The sequence below is a fragment of the Lissotriton helveticus genome, chromosome 9 (genome assembly GCF_964261635.1).
Source record: "Lissotriton helveticus chromosome 9, aLisHel1.1, whole genome shotgun sequence".
Lineage (NCBI taxonomy): Eukaryota > Metazoa > Chordata > Amphibia > Caudata > Salamandridae > Lissotriton > Lissotriton helveticus.
Genome location: NC_136070.1, coordinates 235,816,295 through 235,835,294, shown reverse-complemented (window position 1 = coordinate 235,835,294; position 19,000 = coordinate 235,816,295).

The window sequence follows — 19,000 nt, the reverse complement described above, 5'->3', positions numbered from 1 at the left end:
TTGGATTTTAAATTACAATTCTGAAAATGTCACTCATCACCCGAGCTGCACATCACATCCCTAACACTGCACTTCGCAACACAAGCCCCATCGACGGGACGTTCGATGTCGCCCCAACAGAACCTTGCACAGTAGCCTAGGGACATCTAGGAACCAATGGATCACCTCTGCTCTGAGGCCCATCTTCGACATGCATCCAAGCAAATCTCTGCAACCAGGATTTAAGGTACTCTGTTCAGCAGACCTAACTGGGTCCCTGTAGCCTGCCCGGGGTCTATTGTAGTCAGCCTAAACTTGTGACTTTGTCCTGGTGCAACATGACCAATAGCGCTTTGTGCTTTTCAGCGAATTTCTCACTATAAACTTTACAATTCAGTAACCCCAGTTCTTCTCATTGGATTTTTGTTGTTTTGGTCTTGTTTTAGTTATCAAACTATGGTCTATTTTCTAGTCTGGGATCCTTTTTGTGTGGTGTTTTCACTGATTTACTGTTTGAAGTGTTGCACAAATACACATTGCCTGTAAGGTAAGTCTGACTGCACAGTGCCAAGCTAGCAGCACTCGTCTTTTTCCTACGAGAGTCTGTGTCTCTTAAAGTACACACACACTACCTGTTTACTTTACAGGTTGAGCTTGATTTGATATTTTGATAGTGACTATAGCTGTTAAATTGTTCCAAAGTTGATCATATGGCTTCTAAAGGCATCTCACCTGATATGAGGCCAGCACTTTATCTTCATGAATTGTAGAGGTCAGAGTGCTGTCTCTTCTAGTGGTATGTTCTTCCTTCACCTGGCACAGGCCTAAGTCAGGGGTGAGGAGGCTACATCTTCCAATGCTGCTGGATCCATGGCTTGTATTGTCCACTGTAAATAGCGTGGAGCCTGACTTTCTGTTCCCTCTCAACCCCTATCTTGTTGCGGGGATTCTGCATATACACAGAACTATGCGCAGGAAAACAGGACCTGGGTGTATAGGGATTGTTTCTTCCTACCACCTTAGTACCCAAAATCCCAAAATCGACTAGCTATAGTGTCTCATTCATTCTCCTACATAATCACAAATCTACAATGATTAGACAACCCAGAACACAACACTGCCGACTCTCTCAGGAATCACGGTGGCAAGGCATACCCTTTCGCTCACTCACTCGCACTTGTCCTCAATAACAATTGTCAGAGCCACTGTAATTGTTCAAAATGCTTGTTTTAACTATCGTGCTCTATAATGCTGTATACGAGCCACTACCGGCAGGGAAGCGCGGGTGTAGGGGAAGTATTTTTGACTCTCTGCTGCTGCGCCTGTTATTTTATCTACTGCTTTGCAATCCCACTCGTGGAGCTTGTAATTGTATTTTAAAAGGCAATACATGCTTAGCGCTTCATGCGCGGTATGTACATTTCATTTGTAGCGCATTTTTAAAATTTGGAAATTTGCACTTGGCTAGGCGGCTATTAGGGGGTTTCTCAGGACATACCCACACATAAAACTGGTTGTGAAGCTGCACCGCTGTTTGGCGGCCCGTTAGTTGGACTGGGGCTAGGTGACATCTTGGGAGGGGAAGTGCCGGTAGGAGACGCCATTTTTGTTGGCGCTCTAGCTGCTGTTGTACACATAGCACGATTGGGTGCTATTTAAACGCCTCAGGATGACGCGCAGCGGGCGCACCATAGGCGCGCCGGAGGCTCGCCAGAGGCGAGCCCATCTTTGCCCATCCGTGACCATCCGGGGCCCGGGGCCAGTACCCCTGGTCAAAATTTGCCCTACTCTAGGGGTGAACTATTGGAGCTCAATTGGGGCAAGTCTTCACTTGAGCAGGATACTATACACCGCCTATACCTGGAGGGCCTGTTGATTCCATCAAAGGGCACGAGAGCGCGCTACCGCGACTCTAACATCTCTACTCTGAACTATGGCCTGCTGAATACTCGTTCACTGCAGAGTCATAAATTGGAGGTTTTTGCTCTTCTGGAGGACGGGGAGCTAGACGCCCTTGCACTCACCGAAACATGGCTGGGGGATTGTTCGGCGCCGGATCTGGTGGCGGCCCTTCCCGCCAATTATTTGGCACTCCATTTCAACAGGGAGGGAGCAAAGAGAGGAGGGGGTGTGGCCCTTCTTTACCAGGCACGTTTTCACGCCGATAAGTTCCTTTCTGAAACCCTAGGGGGAGCTGAGGTTATGGGGGTTAAGCTTAGGTGCGGAGCGGTATGTGTGGTGTTTCTGGTGGTATATCGACCGCCTGGGGCGTCGCCAGATTTTCCGACTCTCTTCACAAGATTGGTTCAGGATCTATGTACGAGATACGATAAAATGGTAGTGGTTGGGGACTTCAACTATCACTGGGAAAAAGACCCCAAGGAGGGGCAAGCACTACAGATCGAGGAGGCCATTTCCTCCTTGGGTCTTATTCAACAGGTGAGGGGACCAACTCATGAGAAAGGACATGTACTAGACTTAGCCTGGACTACCATGCCAATTCAGGGTGCTACGCAAATCCTGCCCTGTGCATGGTCTGACCATTTTTTAATAAAGGGCAGACTCATACTGAAGGGTCACTTGTCCAAGCCTGGAGATGGCTGGAAAATGGCTCGGGAATGGAGAAACCTTGATGGGGAGAAAATGGTTTACCTCTTGGAACACTCCCCTTCAGTGAAGGAGAAGGTTGTTAACATTGATCTCCTTTGGGGCCACCTTCAGCACAAAATGGGGAGCGCCATTGATGCGGTGGCGCCCCTTCGTAGGGTGAAGAAGGTGGCGAGAGGGGCTGGGGCCCCGTGGTACACTGATTCCCTAAGGGAGATGAAACGTGGGGTGAGGAAAAAAGAACGGGCATGGCGTAAACAATACGACGCCGTAGCCAAAAAAGAGTATATCTCATCCTTGGCCAATTATAAATTGGCCATACAAACCAGGAAGGCTGTGTTCTTCGAGGAAAGAATAGCCGCAGCAAGAAATCCGCAGAAGGAAATCTTTCGGGTCCTGGCAGAGCTCAGGATAAATAAAGAGCATAGTGCTGAGTTCACCCAGGAGGATTGCCAGAGGTTCCAGGACTTCTTTATAAATAAGATCTCCAATATTCTGGGTGAAATTGCTGCGACTACACCCCTCGAATGTCCCCGCCCACCGGCCCCCACTGCTCCGCTAGACATTCCACCATTAGTGGAGTTTCCCCCAATCTCTACACAGGAATTATTTAAAATCATGGACCGTGTTAAATCAGGTTCCCGGGCGGATCTATGCCCTCCTGATGTATTCAAGCTGGCAGTACCAGGAATTGAAGAAGAGGTCCTGTGCTTACTGAACACCTCCCTTCATACAGGACAGGTCCCTTTAGCCTTTAAGGAGGCCCGCCTGATCCCCCTATTAAAGAAGCCTGGATCTGACACGAAGTGTCTGAAAAACTTCCGGCCCATTTCCCAGTTGCCTTTCTTGGCTAAAGTGATTGAGCAGCATGTGTTAACATCACTCTCGGGTCATCTAGAAAGTAACAACCTGCTTGAGACCAATCAGGCAGGGTTCCGTGCTAATCATAGCACGGAACTTGTTATGTTGTCCATCCTGGATGAGCTGAGAACCCGGGCTGATGTAAAAACACCGAGTGCCCTGATACTATTGGATCTCTCCGCGGCTTTTGATACCGTGTGTCATGAACAACTTTTGTCGCGGTTGAGATCCTTTGGTGTCAGGGGTACAGCGCATGCTTGGCTCACATCATTCCTGCAGGGCAGGACGCAAAGAGTACAGCTGGAAGATTTACTTTCCACCTCTGCTCCGATCACCTGTGGGGTTCCACAGGGATCTGCCCTGTCACCCCTGCTCTTTAATGTCTACCTGCAGCCATTAATCGCTCTCCTGAACAAGATGGATTGCCTGGTGTATAATTATGCCGACGACACTCAAATAATCGTCCGGCTGGACGATGGTTTGGGAGCGTCCACCAGGTTGCAGGACATACTAAAAGCTACGGTTAATTGGATGTCTGAGAACCATCTAAAAGTCAACCCGGACAAGACGGAAGTGTTGCCCATTTCCATCTCGGGCAACCCCTGGAGCGAAAAATTTTGGCCTGTGGAGCTGGGTGTGCCACCGAAACCAGCGTCCGTAGCTAAAAGTCTAGGCCTTTACATGGATGATAAACTATCCATGAGCAAACAAGTCACCTCGGTAGTGGGCACCTGCATTGGCCTGCTACGACAATTAAGGAAGATCTCGGCCTTACTTTCTTTCTCTACTTTGAGGCATGTGGTCTCAGCCACAATTCTGGCTAGGCTGGACTACGGGAACTCATTATACATAGGCCTTCCCCAGCGGCTGCTGGATAAACTACAGGGGGTTATGAACGATGCAGCTAGGCTGATCTATAAAAACCTAGATCCGCCCGTTCGTTCCCCCTGATGCAGGAGTTACACTGGCTCCCGATCCGCCAGAGGATTGTCTTTAAAGGAATGTGCATTGTACACAAGGCACTTTATGGCAAAGCTCCAAGCTATGTGAAATCCCGTCTATTCCCCTACATCCCTGGAAGGACTTTGCGCTCGTCTGATGCTACCCTTCTGTCCCAATCCCGTTTTAAATTGACCACGGTGGGGGGTCGTGCTTTTTCTAACACACTCCCAGCCCTGTGGAACAAATTGGCTCCAGAGCTTAGGAAGGAAAGTAATCTATTATCCTTCAGGAGGAAATTAAAAACTGTACTCTTCAAGCAAGCATGGAGCAGTTCCTAGGCGCAGAAATGGGATCAGTGAATGCTATACCTTATCATGTATATCTGGACAAACAGCGCTTAGAGACCCCGGTGGTTATAACGCGCTATATAAGTTAAATAAATAAATAAATAAATAAATAAATGCATACACTCAGAACAATTAGTGTTGTTACAATTCAATAGAATATAAAGGGGGATGTCATCATGGAAAAAGGACTATAAGGCCTAACCACTCTCCCCTTGGTAAGGTTGAGTTTATTACATAAAGGACGTTATCTGGGCTTTGTCAGCAGACCCCATACCATAGGGCCTAGATGTAAGCTTTACATCATAGGAACAGCATAGCTCTTCTCCTTGGAAAGGTCCCTCTCCAAGTGTGTGTTAGAACAACAGGCATCCCCGTAATATCAAAGCACGAGTCTCCAGCAGTGCAGCTGCGTTTAGCATGTTTTGTCAAAGTGCTAGGGACTGACCAGAACAGAATAAAAAGGGGCATGTTAATCAACCTGGCACATCGTGTTCAGACTAAACTCCAGGAACCATCAGAGAACATGAAAAGCAACCAGTTCTCATGTGAAAGGCACAAACAGAGTCTTGCAAAATAAAGTCATGTAGTAACATGCGCAAAAGCAGCATTATGGCAGCAGAGCTCATGCTAACTTAGCAAAGTCGACAATGACCCTAATGGCCAAAAAACAATCTCACATGCTCACTGTCCATCCTCTCCCCTAAAATTCTGTGAACACCTAATGCAAACTGTATCTGTATTCTTGAAAGCTTGCTTTACTAAGGGGAATTTCAGACATCACATACAATAGAAATTCAGAGAGAAAATAAATTAGATGTATGTAATGTTCCGTGGATACAGGTTTATTCACTTTTTTTTAAAAAAATAACATTAAAATGCTCGTTAAGGGGTTTCCATTCAGTGTGAGGTCAGGGGCATGCTTCCATTGGTGCAGCAGGCACAGTGCTCCGGGCCCAAAGACCCGAGGCCCGCTGAATGCTGACTATTGTTTAATTTTATCAATCAAACAGCAGCCAGGGGCCCATTTCCCTCATTGCACTAGGGCCTATAACACACTGGTTACGCTACGGTGTGAGATATGCTGTTACTCTTTCAAATGATCTACATGGATGAAAGTAACGCACATAAAACTAAAATCTCTCTCCAATTAGCTCATATGCAGCTGACACCATGACTACGGCTCTAAACAGGACTTAACTAATGTAGCTATCTGCAGTTATTGCAACCACTTTGTCCTTTCAGCAGACCTTTAACAAAACATAATACTCCACCCATGCAAGGCATAACGGTGCCAGTCATAGCCAAAACAAGACCACTGCTGGAGGGGAGGCTTTTGCAAACGAGGGCCAATTTTCCTCATCTCAAGCATTTTCTAGCACCTTGTTTAATTACCCCTTCACATTCATCATTCAAAGTTTATTCTGTATTTTTCCTAAGAACTCCCCCAGCAATGTCATAAACTGGACAACTTTGGTTCCACTGTCTTTCAACAGACTTCTCCTGTTATGAGAGCTGCATCCATGTTCTGCTCATCACTTCGGTACTACCTCTACCCTTCTCAAAAGAGCAGTTTTCTGCAGATGATGCTTTCTCTCATGGGACCCCACACTCTTTCGAAAGGGGGCTTGCTGGCTCTGCCTGAAACAGAAGGGAATATGTTATTATGTTTCTGTTTAGGCCTAGGTCAGTGGGTGTCAGCATACTGTAGTGCCGTGCAAAATAGCTGATTTAGAAACGCACACACTTAACAAATAGGCAAGCTGAGGGGGCCTCCTTTAGTTGCAAGGTGACTAACCCCCTCCCGGACTATAACGACTGTGTGGTGTGCATTATCCCCTATCCCCCCACCCCCAATAGGCCCAAGACACTGCGAATAAACTTCAAGTGTATCAGAGACATCCGCATTTTTGATTTTCACAGGCAAATCTCCAAAACAGCAAATTGTTTTAGAAACATTAAACAAACCTGACGAGCCCGCCATGGTGAACTGTTTGCAACTGAATATTTGCACCAAAAATACTCCGGCTGAGTTGGAGGAAGGACTTTTGGCAAAAATAATCCTACCAACACTTTGTGAAACCCAAGAGTGGGAGGGCCAGTCATATTTGAGCCATTGGTGATTTGTCAGCTGGCATGTAAAAGGAGGTCCTAAAATTGTAGTGTATCTTATACCATGGATGTTGATTCAAAATGCCATGGGTAGCGAAAGTGACATCACATGCATGTGACCCCTGCCTCATGTCACAGGAAGTGACATCACATGAACTTTAATCTGATGACATAACAGGAAGTAACATCACCCCAATTATGGCACAGGACACCCATGAAATCAAAGAAAGTGACATTGCATGACCTTTGACTTGGTGCTATCACAGGAAGTGAAGCATGTAACTTTTGGTTACTTATATCACACACAGAGGCTGGAAAATCTCTAAGGACACAAAAAATACTATATAAACAGATATACTTCAAATCCTATTGAGAATGTAGCTGCATACATTGTTTCAGATAGTATCTTTAGATATACAATTAAGGTAATGTAGCATTGATTAAGAAACCATCGGATAGTGTACAAAATGGATAATACACTGGTCAAGTTGAAACCAGCCATTTTCATTTTTAAATAGCTTATGAGGTTGATGGACATATGATGGTCAAAACAAGTTCAATTCGTTATTTGTTTTAAAAACTAGGAGTACCATGTGATTAACTCTAAGTTTTGGAATATAGATAACAGTGCTATTTAATTCAGGTCAGGTTTTACCAGCAACCTTATTTCCATGACATGGTATACATACTTCCTAACATATGGTGCCATTGAACCTTTCCAGGAGTACTATCATTAATTGTTTTTACAGAAAACATGCACATCACTGGGACAGTACACTTGTGTTGATCATTATATCTGCATTGGCAACTTAAAGAGTGTTACGAAAATGTGGTTTGAGGAGTAACTGTTGTTTGCTTGGCAAAGTGTGAGGTTGCTTCTCTGAGGCTCCTTCTCTGAATGAGGGAGAGTACCAGCTAATTTTTTAAGAAAATACCTCTGGTGGCGCATGTCAGCAAATCTATCATCCACATTTAGCTGCTTAGGCTCATTACATCATTATCATTAAATCACTGAGTCTCTTGTCTCCATATTTATAGGAAAAATAAGTTTTTACTTTATTAATACAAGAGAAGAATATTTCATTTGTAGTAGTAGTATCAGGAAATAACTAGATGTAAAAGATTGAACAACTTGAGGAATCACTCCTGGTAGATATGTGGGATATGCCTGACAGTGTGGATACCTGGTAGATTCTTATCTGAAAGATACAAGTTTGCAGTTTCCAGTTCTGATTGTAGAAGACTTTGGTCTCCTGCATCATTACATTTGCAGCTTTTGGATTGCACAGCCAGACACCAGACATGAAGACCATGTTGTCTGTAAATCAAGCATCAAACTAACTTGCAAATCTATCCAAAGTAGAGGAATTAACTTTCTGCTTTAAGCACTCAAGCAGTGGAGTTTGACCTTCTGAGACATCAAAATGGTAAGATCTGTCAGTTTCTTACTTATGGTATCTCATATGTGAAGCCCTTGAATTGGATTTTTATTTTATCTCAATTCCACACTGCTCTGCTAAATCCTTAGCCGGAATGAACAATTCGGCCCACTGACTGTCTTGACAGAGTTTCACAAAATCACTTCTTGTTGACTTAATTAGATAACATGCTCTCACCAAGTCAAGGTCTTTGCTCTGAAGCACTTTGGATAGACTGTGAATCTTTTGGAGAATGAGTTTTATACACTGCAACGTAAGCAAGTCCTTTGGCTTCTAAACTAGCCTCCTTGTCACATTGTTGTGATACTATTACAATGAGAACACCGATAGACTCAAATCGTACCAGCAAAACCACCTCATACCTGAGAGTCTTTATAGCTCCATTACATACATAGTTCACTCTTTCTGAGATTTCACAATGAGCTCATGCCTTGGTGAAGTTTGTGAAAGAAAACTTAAACTGCTTGCAATGTTGAACAGAAATGTTTTACTGGTTGTATGTTAGTTACTGTTTACACTAAAGCAAGGTTTAGGTAGTGGGTATGGCAGTGTATATAAAATGCTTGAGATGCGTTTTTTCTTATTTTTGCTTGGGAACCATTAAAACAGCAAATCATAACATATGCTCTATTTTAGCACTGTGCAACGCATTTCTCCCAGTCAATTCCAACTTTCTGTGCTGTTTCAACAATGGCTACAGTAAGGCTGGAGGCATCCAACTTCTCCAATTGGTAACACCCTAGTGCATACTCCTGAACATTTCCATCTCCATCAACAAACAGGATAATAAAATCCAGCTGCTCTTTATGTGAGGCACCTTCGGGAACATTAACTAGCACTGCAAAATATTTATTCACTTTTTTGACAATAATCTTAAGGACAAGTGCTGCCACCACAGGTACCGTGTAATTTTGGTAATCAAAGAGGTATAGTGCCCGTACCTCCTGGACATTATTTTCTTTTAACCTCTCATCTTTATCAAAAATCAAGCTCATTTCATCCGTGGCATTCAAGCCCTTGACTACTCAAGAACTATACTACCTTAAGCAGCATGCTTTCTATTCTTCTCAAGTTCCTGCTCTGCACCTCTTACCATCATGGAAACACTGACTACTGATGGATTGTATGCTGCTGTAATCTCTTGAAGTTGGTCCAAGCAATAACTGACAATGTATGTTTTTCTGACTGTGAATATTTAGACAATGAACAAATAACCTGTTCCCACTTACTGAAGCCTATATCAATGAATGCAACATTGGCTATTACCTCCTCCTACCACAGAAACAACACTAAAATGCCTGCATGCAAAGCAATAGGCAGTATCTCTAGGGACTGAAGTGAATACTCAACCCAAGGATGGGTTTTGTAATTCCCATTAAACCCACAGCATGCATTTTACAGGGAATGTTAGAAGCTTTGGTTGCACTAGGTCGCAATAATGATTCAGTGACAAGTCGTCTGACAGGAAATCACTTTCTGGGTGGGATTTCGATGTTGGTGTCGGACTAGTTTCTTTGATTCAAGGTTCCTCTATTATGTCACTCCTCAAAAATGAGTTAGCTGTATTGTCATCACTTAATGATCAACAGTCAGCAAGGTTAGCCAGTGAAGAACTGTCATCTAAGCTGTCATCTAAGTGCAAAATGAACATTCCAACAATGGCAAAACTATAATCAGCGCAGGAAGAAGCAGCTGCAATGGCAGCAGGTGATGTTTCAGGAGTATCATAAGGATGTGAGCATATGCCTTCATGGCTTAACAGAGCTACATAAGACAACTCTTTTGTTCTCTTGTCTATATTAGAACCTGTAAGAAGGTGTCCGGTACTCCTTTTTTAGTGAGCAAACCCAATATTGATCTTTGTTTTGAATATTTTGGTTTTGTAGTTGGGAAAGACATTGTTCTGTGTTCCATTGTTTGCTGTCAGATATTCCATTGCTAAAATGTCATTCATACAGAAGCAAGGGTTAGGGAATAGCATGGTACATTGCACATAACAGTGAGGAAACATCGGATGAAAAAAAGTCAAAAACAAAGGTTAAAGGGGTGTTATAGTTAGGTGACAATTTCACGTAAAGCATACTATTTGAAACTAACAAAACCACTGAAATTCACCCTAAAGTAACTATTACTTGTGCCCTCAACATATACTGCTTTTGCCCATAAGAAAGAAAGAGATACACAGTCAGAGACAGCTAGAAAGAGGGGGAGAGATATTTTTCAAAGAGACAGAGGTGAGAAAACTAGAGAGTGAGAGATAATGTTATCAGAGGAAAGTAGGGACCTTTTCAATTGTCCAGATTCCTTAAAACTTCTCTGGCTGTTTTCTTGCTCTGGCAGGCTGAAGAGTGCAGGAGTTGGCCCAGCCATAGGGAGGTGATGCGGGAAACTTGAATGCCCCTTACTGCTGGGGATAGGATGAGAACCACAAGCATCATCCAACATTATTAGGAGTCTTATTAGAAATTCAGGTATTGCTCCATTAAAGTACTACAAATGTGTTTTGAAGTGACTTTCCAGTTCGATTAAAAGTCCCTTTAAAGTGGCAGTCTGTGCTACCTCCTTAGAAGTGACAGTACTCATTGAATGTATTATATGTTTTATAAACAACTTAGTGTGCTCCAAAGCTTGGGGAAGGACATGCTTAGCTTGGTTAAATGCTGAACTCTAGGACAAAGCGATACCAAAGGGGATGATTGACCGAGCGTTTGAGCAAATCAAACACTCACCCCCAGTCAACTGATCTGGGTTTAATCCAGCATGATTCTTTAGCTCAATCCACCATCTCAGTTCAGACATGGCCATATGCAAATCAGTCTGACCCTGTGCCTCATGGGACCAGTCCAGCCCGAACCCCCAAGCCATGTCTTCCCTGGACCGGAAACCAGCATCCTGGGACCGGTTTCTGGCTAATCAGCCGACATCAGCCAGGCTAGCTTGAATCCAGTGGCAAAGTGAGCAAGGGACCCACGTCTGAGCATACTCTACCAACTTAGGGCGAACAAAGCGATACCAAAGAAGATGATGCACGGAGCGTTTGAGCAAATCAAACACTCACCCCCAGTCAACTGATCTGGGTTTAATCTGGGGGACTGGGGGTGAGTGTTTGATTTGCTCCAATGCTCCGTCCAGCATCCCCTTTGGAACTCTAGGACATAAGCAGCAGTGAGTGCAGAGGCCGTGCCAACAGCCCCACAAAGTATACAAGGGTCTCTTACTAGTGATGTGCTCCTGCAAGAGTGCTCAATGAGTTGCAACTGTTAATGACATGGACCTCCAGGTGAAGTGTTCTAATAAAGGCTAAACTAAAGCATCCTTCTGAAGTTGGAATATTGAGTATTTTTCAATTGGGTGAAAGTGACACTTCTACAGATAGTGCTTACAAAAATGCAAAGTGAAGTGCTATATTATGAAAGCCATTGGCCGTCCTCTACAAATAGACACAACAGATAAATAGATAGGAGTTTGGTCCCAGCAGCAGAGCTTACAATACCAACAAATGAAGCAGCTCAGTTGCACACCCCCAGGAAGCACAGCACACGGCCTAGTTCCTCGTTTATGCAAATGCTCACACACAATTCTCTACTTCTCACCTTTTCACCACCCTTGATCTCACTATTTCTCTTTTTTATTTTCACTTTTTTACTCTCTCTATTTTCTTGATCTCGCTTCTACCCACTTTTGGCACTCCTTTCTCTTGCTTGGTCCTTTATCACGATTGTACTCTTTCAATCCAGCACTTTTTTCATAAACTGCGAGTCTTTCTGTGCTTCTTCTCTCTACTCTTTTCATAACCCTATCTCAGTCTATTCCTCCCTCCTACCCACACCTTACCTACGCTATCTCTTTTTTTCCAGGACCTCCCTTCTCCTTTCTCTGCCCCCTCACTTGTTAAGTTTTCTCCTTGTTCTCCCTCTTTGCCTTCTCCTCTGGTACTCCCAAATTCTGTGGGCTTGCACAGGTAGCAGGACATGAGCAGAGAGCATGACTGGGCAGGGACAAGGGCAACATAAAGCCAGAATTGTGAAATGGCCAACCACGCCTTTGCTCGAGCAAGGCTACTCAGGATGCCAACCCATGTCAATCATCTACTGGTGAGGAAGGGGAGGGGTCAGATGTACGACACCACCAGCCCTATGCAGTGAGGAATTGGGTGAAAATGGCTCTTTTTTTTATATAATTCTCCTTTGAAACCTGGTGGAAGGACGAATGTTTCTCCTGAAACACTTAAATGGGAGACATATCTTGCACTGACTTTGAATGTAGAATGTTTGAGTGTTTTTAATATTAAATGTTTTGAAAATAAAAAATATAAACGTTTTAGCTAAACCAAATCTAATTAAATGATATAGGCTGTAGATGAGTGCGGTGAGAATTTTAAGCCAAAAGAGATGTTGATGTATGTCAAAAGTGTTTTTGAGGTTTCTCGCTACCGTCATCACAAATGCCGACTGCAACTAGATCAGAACCAGAATTCCTGGAATCAATGAACAACTATCAATTATATCCTGGAAAGTAGCTGGTCTTAAAAACTCCTTAGTATCAATTCAGCAATTAAATACCTTCTAAAAAATGACTCCCATTGTTTACAAGAGACTTGGGCGATACAACCCTTACTTCTTCCAGGTTTCTATGAACTTCACACTGCAGCTATAAAACACAATATCTTTGCACGAGCATCTGTCAAACTTTCAATCTACATAAACAAAGCTCATAGAATAGAGACTACCTCAATTGAAACCAACACCACAGATCTTCAAGCAGCATTCATCAGCGGGCTAAAAAGCATTAACAACTCACTACATCTACTGTTAATTAACTGTTATGTCAATCCTGCCTCTCATTAAAATAAATAAGCCTTAAAAACATTGACAACAAAAATTGATAAACTACTAAACAATTACGTTTCACACTTCCCATTTATTGTAGGGGACCTGAATACTTACTAGCTGGGGAACCCGCAAACCCACCCCTCTCTTCCACAGTGGCTGCCCGATTGCAGCGTCTCTTTCAAAGTCATGGCCTGGTCTCCCTGCATGCCTTTAAAGAGGCTGAGGATCCCCTCATGTTCCCACTTCCCTCCTTCAGGGGTGAATCCACAATTGATTACATCTTCATTTCAGATCACTTGGCATCTCACCCTAACTATTTTGAAGTGGACAATAGGGAGGGGAGTGACCACAGACTGCTGAGGGCAATCCTCGAATAGAATAACTCAAAGAAAGAGGACACATCAAACTTTGGAAACACATCAACCAATAAAGTAACACCGGTCAGACAAAAGAGAATGGAGTGGAAGCCAACAAGTGGGTCAAATACTTAAAACAGCTACATTGTAACCATCAGAATACATCATATATCACCCCACAACAATCTTCCTCAGCAACATGCCAGGTCCCCAAAACACCTAATATTTCAGAGGCGGAGGTAACTGACTTAATCAATAAAATGAGGACAGAGGGGGCCCCAGGACCCAATGGGGTCCCTGCATCAGTGTTCAAAGCCTCACCTGAATACTGGTCGGGACAGCTTATACTACTCTTCAAGCATGCTTACGACACGTCAGAGAAAGGTTTCATCCTCTCCCCAATTTATTAAAAAAGGGACTGCACGAAACCAAGAAACTACTGCCTCATTGCTTTATAAGACCTAGCAGCAAAAGCGTATGCAATAATTCTCCTGAAAGAACCAGAAGCCTGGGCAAAAGATAATAATGTCCTTCCCTTTTTTCAATCAGAATTTAGGCCCAAAAATTCCACCATGGACAAAATCCTAGCACTGGTTTACCTTGTACACCGAGCTACACAGCTGAAGCAACCACCTCTCTTTTGCTGTTTTGTGGATTACCGTGCAGCATTTGACTGTGTGGATCAAGGGGAACTGTAGTAAAAACTAGACTCCTGGGGAATCCCCCAGCAGTTAATAAAGGCAATAATAGCACTACATCAGGGAACCTGAGTTAGCATACAGACCAGCCAATCTACTGTAACAGAAAAGGTGTCAACCAACAACGGCCTGAAACAAGGCTGTGTCCTCGCCCCACTTCTTTTTAATCTTTATACAGCAGACCTGGACAAAGCCCTGGATGGTGCATGTCTACTAACACCAAGGCTGGGGAAAGTGTGGTTCTAAATCCTTCAGTAGGCCGATGATATCGCAATAATAGATCATACGCAGACTGGCCTACAGAGGGCACTCAATGCACTCCACAGGTACAATCAAAAGAATAACCTTACGAGGAAAAGACCAAGATAGTTACCTTTGGGAAGTACCCAAGAAAGAAAATTGCCCAATGGCGCCAAGGTGATTAGCAGAATAGAACATGCAGAAGTTACAACTATCTTGGCGTCAGGCTATCAGATGGGGAAAAACCAGTGGCCCATTTAAAAATCTAAGAAGTAAGGGGGCTGGCATCATCTACAGCCTGAAATGTCTAAATCAGCTCCTGTATAGCCTAACTGTAGAACCCATCCTGAAAGTCTTGAGAGCTAAACTGGTCCCCTCTCTCAACTATGGTCATTTAGCATTTCCCAGTGCATTTAACAGGCTGCTCATGCCCTTCCATATTTCAGCTTACAAGAAGGTTCTAATGCTCCCCCGACAGGCCATGAGAGCTAGAGTGAGATTAGAGCTGGGACTCGCTTGTCCGGTCTTCATATGTTTAGGGGACATAATGTAATATTACATCAGCACTTTGTGTGCCGCAGCACCCTCACCAAAAGATCAAATCACATTTTTTTTAAGTGGCTGGCTCCCCATGGCTGGCCCAGTTGGCAGTGGCTATAATACTTGAAATAGAATCACAAAACCTTCAAAAGCAGGACATCCTGGTCTCAGCCGGAAAAAGTCTGTGAATTTATAGGTTAAGGAAGTCTCATTTGAAAGGGAGCTGGAAAGGGGGGCGTTGCTAACTGCTGATCATGGCGGTTGCAACTTGACGGAGCTCCGATGCAGGACCCACTAATCCTATCGATAGCACTGGAACTGGGGGCCATCTCTCCTTAATCTTTCCCCCTACTCTTAGCCATAGCAGCACCATGCTTGGAAAAGGGCGACCCTGCGGAGGCACAATTTATGGCATGGGTCCCCCAGCACACACTCGTAAATCGGATCACATGCATGGGGCACGGGAGATCTGGGTAGCAGGCTGAGATCGAAACAGGAATTATTACTTTACGCCTCTGGAGGGTCCCCTGGCCTTTCTCTTTCCTCTTTCCCCCCTGGGGTTTGGCAACATAAAGAGCAGCCCAGCGGTACCACCTCGACGGCAGTGATAGAGTCACTGAATACCTGCTGACCACGACACCATGGGGCACACAAAAGGAAAAACCATCTGAAATGCCGCCCTCCAACTTGCCGTCCCCGGGGGAATCGGACACAGCTTCCTAGGCACCCTCGTTAAGCTGCATCCTACCGGCTAAAAATGGACCCTACCCTAGATAAATTAGACTTTATCCTACAGGGAATATGAGACTCACAGATGTCTATAGGGCAACAAATAGGTACTCTCACCACTGACTTCACCCTCCTAAATGCTGACCATGAAAAATGATCAGACACAGTTAAAAATAACAAACAGACGGATTTGCTGCTACAACATAAAGAACACACAGAACACATATCCCAAATACAATGACAATTGACAAGTCTCCTTGACAGGGTGGAGGACGCAGAAGGCAGAGCATGACACCACAACTTCCGTGTAATAGGCCCGCTGGAATACTCAGAAGGTCCCAGAGCGACCCATTTCATGGAGCAGTGGCTATGGGACCAAATAGCCCCGAAGGGACTATCAAACTTCTCCTGTGGGGAGAGAGCACACCGGAACCCAACGGCTAGACCAACGGTGTGGGCAAGGACTGCAATATCCTGCTACAAAAGGCCAGGGAGAAAACATCCTTACAATATGAGAACCATCGGCTCTCCTTATATCCAGACTACACAGTCTTGGTTCAAAGATAACAAGCCTTCTATCAGTCTTTGAAGAAGAAACTCCAAGCCTTAAATCTTAAATATACATTGTTGATATACATTGTTGTTTCCTGCCCGCTTGAAAATTATCTATGATCAAAAGTCCCACTTCTTCAACAGCCCAGAGGCAGCAAATTACTGGTTGGAATCCAGCCTCTCCTCTCACGCACTGGACAGTATCGATCAGAGGACATGTCAGGATCCTTTTGTGCCGTTTGATCCATTGACTGACGTTGAACTCAACGCAACGCTTTGTTCCTAAGAAATACTAGTGACAAGTGATGTACGGAAGAGTGTTCCCTTCCCTCTGAAATTGATGCCACTATTGGTTTCTTAATTTTCACCACCAACCAGAAGTACTTTTGTTGTGTGTCAGTGATATTCCCGCCAACAACTTTCGCAGCTCTGACCGTAGATCCACACCAAGGCTTTATTGTGGATATACTGATTATAGAAGAGTCTCCTTTTAAGCAATATCTACTGCCCTGAAGACTGACACCACTAAGACCGAAACGTTGACTCCATCATCTATTCCTGAGATACTTGTTGATCTCCAGTGATTTTTATTCTCTTTAGGAGATTTGTCACCTTTGATTTGTTCGGAATAAATGTTTATCATGAACTGTTGGATTAATTTGATTTTACTTCCTTTCATGACCTATTGCCGATTTGTTTCATGTTTTTGTACTCCTTTTTAATCTCTGCTATATAAAAATATCAATATTTTCAAACAAATAGGATCTTCCTGTATTTTTGTGCTCTCAACTTGCATTTAGTGGTGTTGTCTAATGACTAAGCATGGGCGGATTTTGCGGATCCACGATTCGCGGATTTGCGTATTTACGGATCGTGGATCCGCAAAATCGGCGGATTTTGCGGATTTGCGGATCCGCGGATTTGGGGCGGGGCTTCCATGCGAGTGCACATGCCTCTTGTGTGTATAAAAGGTCAGAGACCGATCAGAGCAGCAGATGAAGATACAGAAGCTCCTGGGCACAGGAACAGCACGAGGATTGCGCTCGTGAAAGTCAAGAATGCAAAGGCCTCTGTCCAGCATCACAGCTGATTTTCGATGGTATATTTGGGAAGAAGGCACATCTGCCCAGCCTTGACAACGCTCACGATTGTTTTTGAGCTGATAAATGAGTCACTGAATTTAAGCTTCAACTAGGGCACATGCTTAATTGATATCTGTAAGTGCCTCCGGTTGAGGTTTAATTTTTGTGCCAGGACCATCGTGCCAGAATGAACCCTGCCCTTCATATTTATTCAAGAAGACGCCACCGTTTTGTGCCATACCTCTACTCAACTGGAGTACTTTGTACTGGATAATCAGTAAGTGCTACCTCGTTGGGTAGATGTATAGTGCTTTTACTACACTACAGCTGCCTAAAGTGCCAGAGAGTTGTCTACAGCGACCAGGTGTGTGTTACTTTGCAATCGCGCCGAAGGGCGCAGTGGTCCCTTGAGTGAGCTGTCCATCATAGTGGGTAAATGGCGGGAAGACGGTGCACACCGCGAGTGTGTGGGCGGGGCCAAACGGACGGGGCTTCCATGCGAGTGCACATGCCTCTTGTGTGTATAAAAGGTCAGAGACCGATCAGAGCAGCAGATGAAGATACAGAAGCTCCTGGGCACAGGAACAGCACGAGGATTGCGCTCGTGAAAGTCAAGAATGCAAAGGCGTCTGTCCAGCATCACAGCTGATTTTCGATGGTATATTTGGGAAGAAGGCACATCTGCCCAGCCTTGACAACGCTCACGATTGTTTTTGGGCTGATGAATGAGTCACTGAATTTAAGCTTCAACTAGGGCACATGCTTAATTGATATCTGTAAGTGCCTCCGGTTGAGGTTTAATTTTTGTGCCAGGACCATCGTGCCAGAATGAACCCTGCCCTTCATATTTATTCAAGAAAACCCCACCGTTTTGTGCCATACCTCTACTCAACTGGAGTACTTTGTACTGGATAATCAGTAAGTGCTACCTCGTTGGGTAGATGTATAGTGCTTTTACTACACTACAGCTGCCTAAAGTGCCAGAGAGTTGTCTACAGCGACCAGGTGTGTGTTACTATGCAATCGCGCCAAAGGGCACAGGGGTCCCTTGAGTGAGCTGTCCATCATAGTGGGTAAATGGCGGGAAGACGGTGCACACCGCGAGTGTGTGGGCGGGGCCAAACGGACGGGGCTTCCATGCGAGTGCACATGCCTCTTGTGTGTATAAAAGGTCAGAGACCGATCAGAGCAGCAGATGAAGATACAGAAGCTCCTGGGCACAGGAACAGCACAAGGATTGCGCTCGTGAAAGTCAAGAATGCAAAGGCCTCTGTCCAGCATCACAGCTGATTTTCGATGGTATATTTGGGAAGAAGGCACATCTGCCCAGCCTTGACAACGCTCACGATTGTTTTTGGGCTGATGAATGAGTCACTGAATTTAAGCTACAACTAGGGCACATGCTTAATTGATATCTGTAAGTGCCTCCGGTTGAGGTTTAATTTTTGTGCCAGGACCATCGTGCCAGAATGAACTCTGCCCTTCATATTTATTCAAGAAGACGCCACCGTTTTGTGCCATACCTCTACTCAACTGGAGTACTTTGTACTGGATAATCAGTAAGTGCTACCTCGTTGGGTAGATGTATAGTGCTTTTACTACACTACAGCTGCCTAAAGTGCCAGAGAGTTGTCTACAGCGACCAGGTGTGTGTTACTATGCAATCGCGCCGAAGGGCGCAGGGGTC